This window comes from Hordeum vulgare, chromosome 4H (genome assembly GCF_904849725.1).
Source record: "Hordeum vulgare subsp. vulgare chromosome 4H, MorexV3_pseudomolecules_assembly, whole genome shotgun sequence".
Lineage (NCBI taxonomy): Eukaryota > Viridiplantae > Streptophyta > Magnoliopsida > Poales > Poaceae > Hordeum > Hordeum vulgare.
The window spans coordinates 336,617,618-336,633,014 of NC_058521.1; the positions used below are offsets into that span (position 1 = coordinate 336,617,618).

The 15,397-nt window shown below is 41.7% G+C and overlaps 1 pseudogene; it reads right to left on the bottom strand.

The window, feature by feature from the left end:
* Positions 1 to 9,914: 9,914 nt before the first annotated feature.
* On the bottom strand, positions 9,915 to 14,330 carry LOC123450504 (annotated as a pseudogene).
* Positions 14,331 to 15,397: the final 1,067 nt, after the last annotated feature.

A 15,397-nucleotide genomic window follows, 5' to 3' on the forward strand; every position in this document is an offset into this window, starting at 1 on the left:
GACTCATAAGTCGTGATCACCGAATGTACGTGCACGATGATAGGAGAGATCAATACTCACTGAACACATAGAAACTCAATAACAAGAGTCTTACATCAATTATGTACCATTTTACTCAAATATGAGCTTCATGGCCAAGTCTTCATATATTTGCAGCGAAAATCTTCATTGATAGCATGGTCCCATGCCATCTGCCTTAACCCTACAACCATTCTGACTGGGAAGTGTCATAGCTCTCACGTATATGACTAAGTACTCCTCATCTTATCCTGTTCTTTCATGCCTGGCCAATAAACTAACTAGTGGCAAGCCAATGAGTAGTTTCAATGTAATCACAAGCAACCCATTTTTGGAACAAGGCTACAACAATATATGATATCGCACTAAGTAGGTAAGTTGCAAAAAACTAATTTTGAGTGCAATGACATGTTCAAATCAACTTGCAAAGCATGCATCAACAGGTTTCAAATATCCATATGAATAAGTTACACATAAAATCATAAGAAGGGGTTGAACATCTCATGTTCATTCATTATGTCAAGTCATATGACTTAGCTCAAGTATAATCTTTTACACACACACACACACACACACACACACTAAGTTTGTGAAAACATCTCGACGTAGTTTAAGCAGCACCACCCAATTGTCCTTGTCCATGGACATTACTATTCAAATAGTTTTGCACCCTACATAGGTTGCATGGTGTACCCACAAGACTCGGGGAACTTTCTTTCATCCACGACTCGCGGCATATTACATACCCTAGGTAAGAACCCGAACAATGTGTTTCCCCTGGCGACACTAAACAAAGAATCCACTCGTTGCCCATGTCCTTATGTTGTACATCATACAAGCCTTTCTCAAGATCATACCATCCCTAAGGGGACACAACGGTGTGCCCGGTGTCTGTGAAAATAGTCCATGGTATGCCTACGTGGCACGACCATGTATCGAGAGGGTAACTCTGGCCCTATGACCACTATTAATGCGGGCACCATCCCATAAAGGGGTGTCGTGGATGAACAAGTAAGGTTGGGACGGTCAGCAAATCTTAAATCTAATCCATTTTCAATAACACACACAACTTGCTCCAGTACACCACTTCTTTCTCAAGTGGTCATCTAGCTCAACATCATCTCCCTCAAGCATTTGTAACATCCGACTGGCTTTAGAGAAGTCTTTGAAATCATTATATTTGTGACACCATACATTTTACCATCCCACTTGCATAGCAACTACTAAGGATCCTAACTACTTCCCACCCGCATAACCCTCATAGGAAGGTTGGGTCATTCTTAGTGGAAGTATCCACGAGGAAAGTAACGGGGGTAACCCACCACAATCGTCACCAGTTCATCACGGTTCAATGCAACGAAATGAAGTGTTACATGCCATGAATAAAAAAAGTTTCTCAGACATGGTCAAAGGGTTGCTTTCATGGCTCTGCAATGTCTTCGAGGTCTTCACAAGTTTCTAGTCCAACTTCGAGCACTTCGTCTACTTCATCAACTACCATCGGAAAAAACCACAATAAGCAACACAACAAGCAGAAAATAAAAGTGCTCTATAAATAGGAATTTTATTTTCCTTGGGCATCTGCGTTATAAAAAATATTCCTAAATTGTTCGTAATTGTGTTGGATCAATGTGGCTTTTTGAATGGTGGAAATGAAGGGTTTTATGCTCCTATGGGGACTCTACTGAAAGTATTTTATAAAATGTATTGGAAGCATGTGTCGATTAGGTCATGATTTTGGAAGAATTTTGGAAGTGGTTTCACTCGATTTGGAGTTGGGATGAATTCCCTAAGGATTTTCTAAGATGGAAGAAATGGGAAATGGGGCCATTTATTTGATACCACCAGAATATAGTATAGGAAGAATGTTAACCAAGGCTAGATAAATAAAAGCAACATTTTTGGAATATCTAGGAATTTGAATCACTCCATTAGGAGTTGATTTGAGCTCTCTAGGGGTTTGCGAGGTGGGGTGTGATTAATTCAAATTTGGTTATGAATTTGAAATCAGCAGCGAAGTTTGCTCGAAAAATGTGAAATGCACATATTTGGATAGGACAAGATTTTAGAATCCATTAGGAATTTTAATCATCAAATTTGGGGTCAAAATGAATTTATTATGATTTTTTTATCTCTCTCATAAAAGAAAAGTCAAAAAGGTAATTACCCAAGTGGGGCTAAGGTATGCACTGAGCATAACTTAGTGCTACTACGCATCGGGCCGACCCAGCTCGCTCGGCCACATTTGAAAACGGGGCCACGCTAGAGGCGTACTCCAGGGAGTACGTCTCCTACCCAAGAAGGCGGGCAGAGGCGAGATCAGCCTCCACTTGAAGCACCGGGCCCGACCGTTTGGTCATTGACTGGTGGGGCCCGCCCGTCGGGTTCATTCCCCACCCCTGCTCGATGAGGAGAGAGCCAAGGGAGGCAAGGCTGATGCATGTCGGTGCTCGTCCCGATGGCTCTGGTCGCCTCCGGCTACGCTCCGGTCATCGACGCTCTCGGGGCGACCAGTTGCACTTGCCTGGGTGGGTTATGGCCTTGGTGAAGCCAAGGCCGAGAGCAACGTCCACCACGGCGGAAGACAGCGGCAACCCAGATGAGCACAATGCTACGACCATCGGGAGTGACAAATGGAGCATGAGGGAGGTTGACATGGCGGTGGCGATGCTCTGGTGAGGGTCACAGAGGGAGGGATCAATCATCGTGCTCGAATTTTAGTAGAATCCGCCGGCGGGGCTTTGGCCATGGAAACGGTGGAGTGCATGATAGGCAGAATTCGGGGGGGGGGGTGTCCGGGAGGTTTCCAGGAAGTAGAGATGGCGATCAGGGGCAAATGGGGAGGCCCAGGATGGTCTTTTATAGATACGTGGCATACGTAGGGCCCGACGTGAGCACTTGGATGACTTCTACAAGAGATAAAGGTGTGGGAGTCGCCACAAGACATCATGGGGAGCCGAGGAGGAAGAGGACAAGAAATGCGGGCAAGGACTTGGAGCAATAGGATGAGCCTAGATAGTCGGAGTTTTTTTTGAATTAAAACACACACAAGAACACAAGCATATAGCAATCAAGTCAAGCATTGCAAGGACACAAAAGTTATAATCTATATCTATACAAATTAAAGATTCTCTATAAATTAAAACGTTAATTAAAAATTAGGAGCCGTTAATCTGGTGGACTAACGATTTCTTACGGTGTAGATGTATCTATAATATTAACAACTAATGTTTGCTCAATTTTTTTAAAAGAAAGGTTTATTCCTGAATGCCAATAATTGTGACACGATTCTAATCCATCTTTTCTTCCTCCTCTAACTAACGAAGCCTCCCTTGAATTAAAAAAAACTTAACAATGTCTATCTCTCCCGAAGAGACAACCAATCTTAATCCATCTTTTCTTCCTCCTCTAACTAACGAAACCTCCCCTGAACAAAAAACTAACCAATTTCTATATCTCCCGAAGAGACAACCTATCTCTAGCCTAAAAAATATCAATCTACTCCTTCTACCCCACGACCTCTTTCATGCAAAACAAATCTATCCAAGGTTCTTCCTCTTATACGTGATCTCTCTCTCTCTCCCCCGAGGAAAAACAAATCCATAGCCCTTCTCAAGCCTAACAAAGTAAGTTTGCTAATGTACAGGATGTTCTCAAGGAGATTATTAGATCAAACAAATTTCCTAATATGTATCAAGTTTTTTTTCTTGGGCTAACGCATGAATTGTTACTTTTTCTTTGAATTTGAGTCTCTTCTCGAGATCTCTTCTTCATGTCTCCATGTCACGTCCCTGCACTTCAATCAGAATTGGTCGTAGGTGTAAGCTGCTGCAGCCGCAAGCAGCGCATCCTTCTCCGCCTCTTCGCTCTCCCACCCACTAATATGAAATCTGTTTTTCTGAGATAAAGAAATTGTATTTGCGTGGGTTGCGGTCTTGCCAAAGTTTTTTGAAGAAATGCATGTTTGATCTGAAGGTTATGTATGTGCATGTTCAGGTCAGTCGAGCACCAACTTCTACGTGTGAATGTTGCAGGACGAGCTACGTGCTAGCTACATGTTGGATTGGGTTTGGAAGGAGTCATGGCTCGAGCCAGACAAATATAACCATGGTCCTGTTGGAATAGATCGAGCCTATACTCCATATCCTCTCCATAGGTTTAATCCCAAATCTTCTCACGTACAAATATTTGGACACATCATGGACTTTGGGGTGAAGCACAACTATGTCCATCAGATTAGCTTATAATGTTTGAATTATTACACATCCTGTCAGTTTGCAACATCATCCCTGGTCAACCTTGTCTCACTGGGTGCCAAGGTTGCCTCTGTCCGTTCATGTCATCGTGCATGTTTGAGAATCGTCTTCACGTCCAAACATTTTTAGAACAATTTTTGCTTCCATTGGTCATAATAAATATGTTGGTGACAAACTACCCAAGAACCTTTTTGTTATCATTGTTCTATACTCTTCTTTTTCAGTTAAAGCTTTCAATTCGGTAGCCGCTTCTAGAGGTAAAAGTACAGGCACGAGCCAGCCTGGACGTACCGAGCGGGCTTCGTGGCCCGCTCGTGGACCGCTCGGTCCGAGCCGGCTCGGTCCAGGCCCGACCACAAAAACCGGCCGGTCCGGTCCCTCAAAACAAGACCGAAATTTGGTCGGTCCGGTCCGGTTAAAGCCCGGTCCGACCGAGTGGACCGAACAGCTCCCCGCGGCATGGCGAGGGCACGGCCGCGGCATGGCGGGGGCGTGCTGGAGGCATGGCGGGGGCGTGCTGGAGGAGTGCCGGGGTGGTGCTGGAGGTGTGGCGGCTCAGGCGTGGCGGGGGAGACGTGTTATGCCGCCGCCGCTGCCGTCCAGAGCACGAGATGGAGGAGGACGTGGCCACTGTCCTCTCCAGGACGAACCACCATGTCCAGGAGCTTCGCAAGCATCGGATCTCCTCCCCCCGTAACAAATCGATGGGATTCGCCACGAATCAGTCGGGATCTTGCTCCATCTCCAGCTTCGTCCGTCGCCGTTCGTCGTCGATTCCGTCGCCATCGCTGCTTCTCCGGCCTCCCCAACCTCGGTATCGAGCTCTACATGACTGCCCGCACCTATTCCCTCTGTCTCCGCTTCCGATTACGACCTAGAGCCTTCGATAGCCGATGTCATGGTCACCACCTCGCCGCTGGTGAGCTGTTGGCCGGTCCGCTGGTCCGGCCCGGGCTTTTGCCTCGCCGGTGCGGTCCCTGAAAAGAGGACCGCCAGCCTGCTCAGTCCGGTCCGGACCGGACCGCCGGCGGCCGGTCCAAACGCCGGCTCGGACCGGAACCGGACCGGCCCGGACCGTGTCCACCCTGAGGCACGAGAGTGGATTTTTAGATCAACGGTGCCTAGACATCCTCGTATCTCTACCATCCATTTAAAATATGATGCCTAGAGATTTGAGCCGTGAGCTGTAGTGATGGAATCCATTAGCAGATATGCTTATTCATTAAGCTGAGGTGTAACAAAGCAAACCCCTACCGGGTGAGCCTAGCCCTGCTCCAGCAGCGAGATTCCTGAGAAAAATGACTTGATATGACCAGAATAACACGGCTTGATGGATAACACAGAACCTGCAAGTGTACATGTAGGTGACTGAGAGAAAGAGTGTGTCAGGAGAGAGAGCTAAGAGAAAGCATAGGAGAGAGATCCCTAAGAGAAAGCGTGAGAGGAGAGAGAGATGGTACATGCATGTGAAACAATCGAGAGAGAGAGAGCATCCTGTTAGAGAAACATCTTGTCAAACAATGGGACCATTGCATCTGCCTCGAGTCACAGTCTAATAGACTTCTTTTTGCCAGCCTAGTCTCAAACCAAGTTCTGCATGCTCCTCTAGTCGTGGTTTGTCTCCTTGATAAAAGCATGCCTAATTACACTGCTGCTGCAAATCGTCTGCAACTAGACAGAGGCTGGAGCGAATCTTATTGCCACTGGACGGATGAGATAGGAGGGTGCCGGCATTCCCGGGTGTCATCACACCTTTCCGCTACAGGCATGAATCTTTAAAATTTTGTTTTCTTTTATTTATTTATTTGTCTATCTGTCTATTTTACTGCTATAGAAACTATAGATTTTAATAGCTATACATCTCATGGACCTTCATAATAACTGCATAGATTAATTTATTACTTTGATGTACTAATTTATATTACACACGTTCAGTGCCGGCCCTGGTGTATGGCGGGCGAGGCGACGGCCTAGGGCCCATGTGAGGAAGGGGCCCATGATGTAGGATACATATATAGTATAGCCACAAAATTATTTTGAAAAAAAATATACATGAAAAAAGAAATGAGATGGGCCGGCTCTGAGATAGATAGCTAGCTAGCGATGAGAAGCGTCACCTCTGGCCAGACGCAAGGCACGGCGTTCGTTCCGCTTCTGAAACAGATCAATCAGAGATCTCGTCTTGTGCCTTTGTTACTGATTCGCTGTCTGTTTGTCTTTGAAACTCCGACAATGACCTGTCACTCGATGCCTCGGCCACCGCTGCTGCGCGCGTCGTGGGGCCATTCGAAATCCGGCAAGGCAGCAATATGTATACGTATGTGAGCCGTGAGTGCACCGCCGTATGTATCCATGAATCCATCGATGTATTTTTTGAATCCTGATCCATCTCCGATTCCCCGAAAGCACAGTTTCAGTAGCTTTTTATTCTTTAGCGTGTATCCTAATGTTTTGTCATTCTATGTACTACACTTTAGGGGATCCATCTCCGATTCCCCGAAAGCACAATTTCAGTAGCTTTTTATTCTTTAGCTTGTATCCTAATGTTTTGTCATTCTATGTACTAAACTTTAGGATTCCAATCATCCGATGTATAGAAATCATCCTATGTATAGATTTCTAATTCTTTGTATCCTCTTCTCTTCCTAATTTTAGGATATTAACCCTAAAAGCGAATCATTTTAAGTGATCTGAAAATTTAACCATTGAGGGGTTTTTTGACATACATGTATACATGGTCTTAGGATATAGGGGCACATGTCATCAAGTTCGCCTTGGGCCTCCCGAAACACAGGGCCGGCCCTGCACACGTTTATTCTAGAGGATAAAAAGTTCTCAATATGATTTATCTATTGCATAGGGAGACATGCAGGTGCCCGTTGCCCGATCCCCCAAAAGACAATATCTTCTGAAAAGGAAATATACAATAGCCTCCTCCTCGACAGCCTGCCATGCATGCGGCTTTAAAAACTAAAAAAGGAAGACCATTTGTTATGGAGGAAATTTGCAGCCGAGCATCCTACGAATTATGTCCTTCATAGATCGGTGCTGTGGCTTCAAGATAGGATTTGTGTCACGATTGCAACTCAGAATTTGTGTCATGGCTGCAAGGTGGAGAAGCAGCCTATGCCTGACCGTGGCCTCTACGCTTGGGTCGACTTCCTCCTCATCTACAGTGGGAGGCGACCAATTTTTCTGTCATCTCTTAACTTTCCAATCACGTTTGTGCATTTCTCAACCAGTATTTACAAATTGTGTTGTATAGCATGCTGATTGCACCCAGGCATGGTAAAGAATCCTTTGGTCCCCTAGGATTAAATTTTGCAAGGAACTGATTATGTCTGGATTTATCCCGTCACATACATACATAGAAGTTTATACTCTAACCCTAGACTTAAATTAATTATAAATATGCTGCTACTACTTATACTAGTATGTACGTAGGTTCAGATGCAAAATCTAATTAATCGACATTCCAATAATCTGGGGTACTCTTATTGGAAGAACATATACTAATTCGAGTTATGTCCAATGCATCTAGGGATTGGTGTGGAGTGGATGTTGCAATGAGTTGCACGGAAGAGAAGATGTCCTTGGGAAATGTGGTGTCAAGGGCAGGATTTTGGATTCGTTTTGCATTTTTTTCCGGTCCTGGGCGAAATGGACGAATTTTGAAATTTTAGATTTTTTCGGAAAAATTCGAGCAAAATGCAAAATAAAATTTTGATAATTGAGACGAAAAATGAACAAAAAACGTCCGAAATGTGTCAGCAAATTTGAAATTATGAAGAATGATTTTATGTCATGGAAACATACATAACTTAAGGCAAATTATAGCTGAAGAATTGCACCTAGAAAAAGGATGATTTATAGTCAATATTACCACTCCAGAATTATCAATCTATAATAACGAAACAAGAGTCTAGATTTAAAGTCCCCAGGTCTGAAATAATAGTCTAAATAAGAGCCATTGTTTGTCAGCAAATAACGATCCAGATTTATAGTCCCCAAGTCTGGAACAATAGTCCAAATAACAGTCCATACTTATACAACTGGGATCATAGTATAGTCCATAGTTAAGTTGAGCTACATCCAGGATCAAGGCAAAAGAGCAGCCATCCAAATTAATTGTCCAAAATTAGTCGTAGGCAATATTCCATAAATTCCACAGAACAACAGTGAGAGTTCTCACACACCCCAAAAGCAACCAAAAACTTCCTCTTGCATTCTCTTGTCACTTGTGTCAACAGAAAGCAGCCATATGATACTCCAAATTCTTCTACAAATGTCAAATGATTGTGTGTTAAATCAATATTACAAGATGAAATGAGTTCATAGGAAGGGATAAAAAATCTGATGCAATCATTTGGCAATTCATGCAACTATGGATTATTTGGATTAATATCCACTACAATAACATTTTCCTTTTGGCTGTACCTACAAAATGCTAAAATACTTGCAATTCCTAACCAAATATAATAGTGCGTCCGAGGAAAAATAAATTAGCTAGAGCATCCAAGCCAGGTCCAATGAACTCACGTGTCAATCATAAAGGCTCCTCAAGTCCTTTAATTTCTTGGCTTACCATACAGAAGTACGGCGCTTCACCATACCTCCATCACTAGTTACCGTAGCCTCATTATCAACTCGGCTTGGTGAATCTTCTCCATCAGCTTGACTTGCACTACCATCGTCATCCTTAATTTCCATGAAATAATCCTCTTGATCATCATCCTCGCTGTCATTGTAGTCATCTTCAGCTTCGTCCAACATTCTCTTCCTTTTCGTTGCATTGTGCTTTCCGTCCAAGATGAGAGGCTTTCTTGCTTGAGTTGAGGCGACGTATTTCCTCGAGCCCGGTAGCAGCAGCATCAGATCCATCCAAGATGATATGCCCCTCATCCTCACTAAACCACTCCATCATTGGATTAGCCTCATCAAACATCGATGTATCCATCCTCATTGGATCAACCTCCTTATACTTATCATTCTCTCTCACCCGGTCCTTGTCTTCTTCAGCACGTATCTTCAAAGGTGTGGAAAAAAATCCATAAGAGCGAGCAATATTAGCATTTTTCTCTTAAAATGCTAACTAAAGAGCAGCATTTTAAACTAAAAGTGTCAAGTAAACAACAACTTTTCCACTAAAAGATGCCTAGTAAACAACAGCATTTTTCACTCAAAGTGTTAAGTAAACATCAGCTTTTCCACTAAAAATGCCTAGTAAAAAGCAACATTTTTTCACTCAGAGTGTTAAGAAAACATCTTTTCTACTAAAAATGCCTAGTAAACAACATCATTTTTCACTCAAAGTGTCAAGTAAACAACAACTTTTCCACTAAAAAATGCCTAGTAAACAATAGTATTTTTTCACTCAAAGTGTTAAGTAAACAACAACTTTTCCACTAAAAATTCCTATTAGATATCAGCATTTCTCCAATAAAAATGCTAAGTAAACATGAACCTTTCAACTAAGAAGTGCCTAGGAAACAGCAGCATATACCTTCAAGTTGTAGCGCACGGATACAAACTTGTGCAACTTTCCAAAAAATAGACGGTTCCTTTTCTTCGTGTGGACCAAGGCCCAAGCGCTCCAATTCCTCTCACATCCACTTGATGACACACATTGTGAGACAATTCTCAAGGCATACTTCTGCAGATTGGGAACTTCCCCTCCAAATTGGAACCACCACTCGGCTACCAAGAAAAAATGATGAAATTAATTAGTTGCAAATTGGAGGGAAGTGAGACTATAGATTTTCCAGCATTGGAACTTACTTGGTGACATTTTCTCTGCTGACATGAGTGCAATCCTTTGGCCAAACCTTCGAGCTTTTTCTCTAAAAGTGATGATTTCTTGAACGGCCAAAACAACACTATAAGGGTCAGCTATCTTCTCTATGGCATCTGTTAGTGCGGAAGCAAAATTGGGAATGTTGCTCAGATTGACCATATAATGTGTATACGGATCAAGGACGGCAGCTACATAAGAAAGACAAACATAGGTTAAAAACCATAAGAAGAGCAAGGTAACATTTATTTCAGTAGTTAAAAACAGAGGTTTATTACTACCTGCAACCATTAAAGTATATTTTTCCATGGTGTCGATCCTATTGGACACTTGCTCATGACTCTTCGGAGCATTTCTGACCCACCACCTAGATGAGCTTCCAATGCATGTATAGCTTCCATCAGGCTCTTCTTGAGCCCCGATAGGGTGCATTGCTTTTGAGTATCGGCATACCTAAGGGCTCTATAATGTGGCTCCAACATATATAGAACCCACTCTAAGGCAATCGACCACATATTACTAGATAGTAACGCCTCAGCAAACACATAATCAACATCTTTCTTCCAAATACTTGTCTTCCAATCATCAGACACCATCCATTTCGTAAACTGATCCTTCTTTTCATGATAACTCTCCAGGAACATGAACACCGTTCCAAACCGAGTGGCATTAGGTTTTATCAGCTCACCTCCGACATTCTTTTTCATGCTATCATGTAGATTATTATGATTATGAAAAAACCTACAGGTTTGCTTTGCACTTTTAATTATCACATCAATCTCTGGAAACTTAGCAATATCTTTAAGCATGAGGTTGACTGTATGGGCAACACATGGTTGCCAAACAATATGGTTGTACTCTAGTTGTTCTACAAGAGTTTTACAAGCTTTTTTATAGTTTGACCCATTGCCGGTTATAATTTGAACCACATTCTCATGACCTATCTCATCAACAACAACCTTCTTAATCTCTCTATAGATAAATCATAAGTAACCATAATTAACAAGTAAAGAACAGAAAAATATAAGTAACTGAAATTAAAAAGTTCAAAAACAGAAAAGTTTGACCAGAAGCATCAATGGATTTGTACAAGAACAAAATAAGCAATTTTCATTTCAATACAAAACTAACCTGAATTTTGAGTTTGACCAGAAGCATCAGTGGATTTGTGGAAGAACATTTTCTCATTGCAATAAACCATGAAGTTGATAATGCTCATGCTAGTAGGTCCAGTCCATGAGTCGCACATCACGGTAGCACCGAAGTTCTTCCAATCTTGTTTGAAGGTTTTCATCCACTCTGTAGCTTCATCATAGTTCTTGTCAAGATATATCCCATGAATCTCCTTGGCAGTTGGAAGAGGAGATGGGCCAAGCTTCTCAGTGATCTTCATTGTTGCCCGAAAGTGTGGACAATCAGCTTTCAAACCAGCTATGTCATTTGCATGAAAAAACTTTGCCCAAGCTTGGCCGACTGCATCTCCCGACTCAAGATCGAAAGCAGTGGTAATCCTGGGCTGCATCGATACTTTGTTGCTCCATAACTCCTTGTCGAAGAAGGCTGTGATGCTCCTTTTCCCAACAGAGACACGGACACCACTACCACTCCCACGCCTCCTCTCAACTGCACGAGAGACAGTCTTGTCACCAATTGAATCATGAAGTGCCATTTGAAGTTCATCATCATCATCATCTTCAATGTTTATCACCCCCTCTCTATGATACAGCCCATCAATTATCTCTGGTTCCAATCTAAGTTGCTTGGTTGCCTTCTCTCTCTTCTTTTTTACTTGTCGCATACATGGCATTCTTCATTATATATTTGACATTTCTTGGAACATTGTGGAACTCTCTCACTTCACCTCCTACATGGCCAAGATGCTCTTCTAGGCGGGTTGCACCTCCTGTAGAGGCAGATGGCGGAGGCCCTTCATCATATGGATAGGAGTAGCGGCAGATGTTGCCAAGATGGCGGATTCGGGCATGTTGTTGTACTACTTTGTAAGGTAATCGGGAATAATCAATAAAATGGTCGTATGCATCTGGCCAGATGCACAGACCGTGGGTCATCCTTCTTTTATAAAAAAAACTATTGTTTTCATATGCAACTTTTTTTCAACTCTAGACATGAGTTAAATCGGGAGAGAATGGATTGGTCAGTCTCTCTTATCAGAACTGCTCATTTTATTTGTTTATTTTGCACTCGCAAGTTTACTTGAGACAGTATTCATGCCACGAATAGCATACATAAGTCATGTATGCAAAGAATATGCAATAAATCACTCACATCTATATAATCTATCTAGCTTATGTCACACCGAAAAAATGATCACCCATTGGGCTGGATTGTCTAATTTCACAAACCACAGTTCACCAGGGTTAGTGAGCACTTTGTACGATTGGTCTTTTACTTCTCATCATGGTATATGGAGTTTGCCGTCAGCATGCAACAATCCCCTCAATGTACGTACCAGTTAACTTGCATGCAAATACTTTTTCTAATCTAATTTGATTTTCCTGGATGATGACCTTTTGGATATATTGTATGTATGACATTTTGCGAAAAAAAAAGGTATAGCATGTAGCCCACGTAGATCAATTAACGACTGAGTTCTTAACTTATTGTCCTCTCTGCTTTCTCTCATCACTATGGACACCAACATCGAACATTTAACCACACATGCATTTGCTATCACGAATGCAAATATTCAAGACCATGGCTATTTTTCTTGGGAAAATGCTACTCAAAATATTAATTCATTATTCTTAAAATGTTCATGGTAGTAGTATCACTGTCTAATAATTTTATTAGCTCATTATGTCATATAGTTTTGCATTGAGAGATCATTGCGATGAGACACAATGAGAGACAACCACACATGAATTTTATTTCACTGTTTTCTTTATGTTGATCAAAACATGATCTAATAACGGAAATTCATTTTAGTTTGACATTTGAAATTCACTAGAGCAACATAACTCATTCTCCGTACTATTATTCAGAAATTAGTCGAACTCATTATATCAAAAGTTTGACATGAAAAATGCATGCTTGCACAAACTTGGTGTATAAGTAATCTACATAAAATTAGGAAGTAAGAATTTTGCTACGATGATATAACAAATTTGTGCACAAATCACATTATAATCCTAATCACTTGCATTAGTAATTAAATCATGTGGACTGTCCAAAAGCAATTCTTGACATCCACATATATTAGCGGTGTATGATTTTTATAATATTCTCTCATACACAATTATAGAATCTTAGGTATTTTTCATCAATTTTCATCAACGTGTTTTTGCTTCCTCGCTATTATTTCATTAATTTAATTTGCACAATATATGATTTACAATCAGTGTTTATCAAGATTGATCTAGCTCCATTTCATACCATGTATGTCATTCAATATCTTTCTGATGTCCATGTGATTTAACTCCATGATTTCTTTATTTAGAGTTAATTTCATTCAATTAATAAGACCTAAATGCAAATCCTCACTTAATGGACGTGCTCACGAATTTATTGACAAGGGAACATGGCACTCTAAGCTTACAAACGTCACATTTTAAGCCAACTCTATAAAAAAAGAAATGTACCTAAATTCAAATACTGAATTAATTATTGATTACTAAAATGACTATATAATGTTCTGAAATTTAAAATGTATAAAATTAAAAGAACTAGCCATGCGAATGCAGGGGTTCGCAACTAGTTGATCCTAATTTTTTAGCTATAATAATTAGTCAGGAGAGGAAAAACATAGGGTGTGACAAATTGCATATAAGTAATTTTGTTGATGTGGTTTACAATCGATTTTCCACCATTAACAAATATTGAAGCGAGATTTTCTTAAGTGTCACTGACACAAAATTTTCCAACATAGATTTAATTCACATGCTACCACGACATCTGGCTCATAGCCACACCCACCCTACCACATGCACTAAGTACAGAAGGATGCACACATTTAGCAACTAATTGATCGCCTCATCCAACGGATCACTAGCACAACATGATTTTTTTAGGGAAAATTTCCGGGTGATTATTTCTACAAGACTCACTTACAAACACGCTACCACCCACTCAAACTGACATCAATGTATGGTACACATGGCGACCGCCTCCGCGGAGAGCCTCCACTCGAGCAGCAGCATCATGATGAAGATCTTGTACCATCATGCACAGGAGCAGTGAGAAACCAAGAAATGCCACCAGCATGAAGGCCAAGAGTTCGTGAGCCGCCCCAGAACCAGGTCCTCCATTGGAGTCTCGTCTCGAGCTCGTACAACCAGAATAGAAGACAGGGAGGAAGAAGAAGTGAGGCAAGGCGTGAGGAAGAAGAGAGGAGAAAATGCGGTCGTTTTTATAGCTCAAGCTCAGCCCACGGTAAGAGAAGTCCAACAGCGCTACTCGCCGGTCGATCGCCGCTGTTTGGAGGATGAATCCACGAGCAGTGTTAACACGGTACTGGCCCACAAGGTGTCCACAACAAGCACGTCGTGCACTACCGCAGTACAACCCTAGATGCCCTACACGCAAGACGCCACGAGCAGATAAGTGCGGGAAAGTGTGCGCGAGAAAAGACAAAGAAGGGAGCTGGAGTTAGATGAAGAGACTTATAGTGTGCCCTGGGTCCACTTTTCACAAGGTGAAAACACTGTACACTGGGGTACAACGAGAAAATTTTAGAATTTGAAATTATACATTTTCCAAATTTGTCGTAGATCTAAGTGGCAATTCCTTAGATGCCCTAGCCATCACATTTTATCCACAACACCGGTATCGCACTATAGTTGCACCAATTATGAGCGCCCACACTGTAACTGCGTCTGATCGTGTGAGCTGAATATTGAAATTTCATAGTATTCCATCGGCGAGGTAGAAATACTTCTAGCAACCACCTTAGCAAATCCCGTGGACGAGATTTTTCTTGAGGGGGTAGAGCTTTTAACACCCCAGAATTTTAATCAGGTTTTAGTTAATTAAATTTTTGCCATAAATAATTTTTAAAAATTATATTTGGTTCTCTATTGATTTCGGGGCATTTTCCCTCTTTTGTCTTCCAATTTTTTCCCTCTGATTAGAAATTTTTGGAAAGTATTTCGTGATTTGAATGTTTTATTAAAATCATTTAATTCATTTGCAAATTCAGGAGGAAATATTTTATAAGAATCGCCTATTCACCCTCCTGTAGCCAATAACTAGCACTTTCAGTTGCTATCATAGCAAGGTAGTCCCTTGTTCTGTGTTTTGGTTTAACCACCTGGAGTTTTAGCTATGTCGACTATAGGGATAATCAAGGATTATTCTATGTGCCCTGTCTCCGATG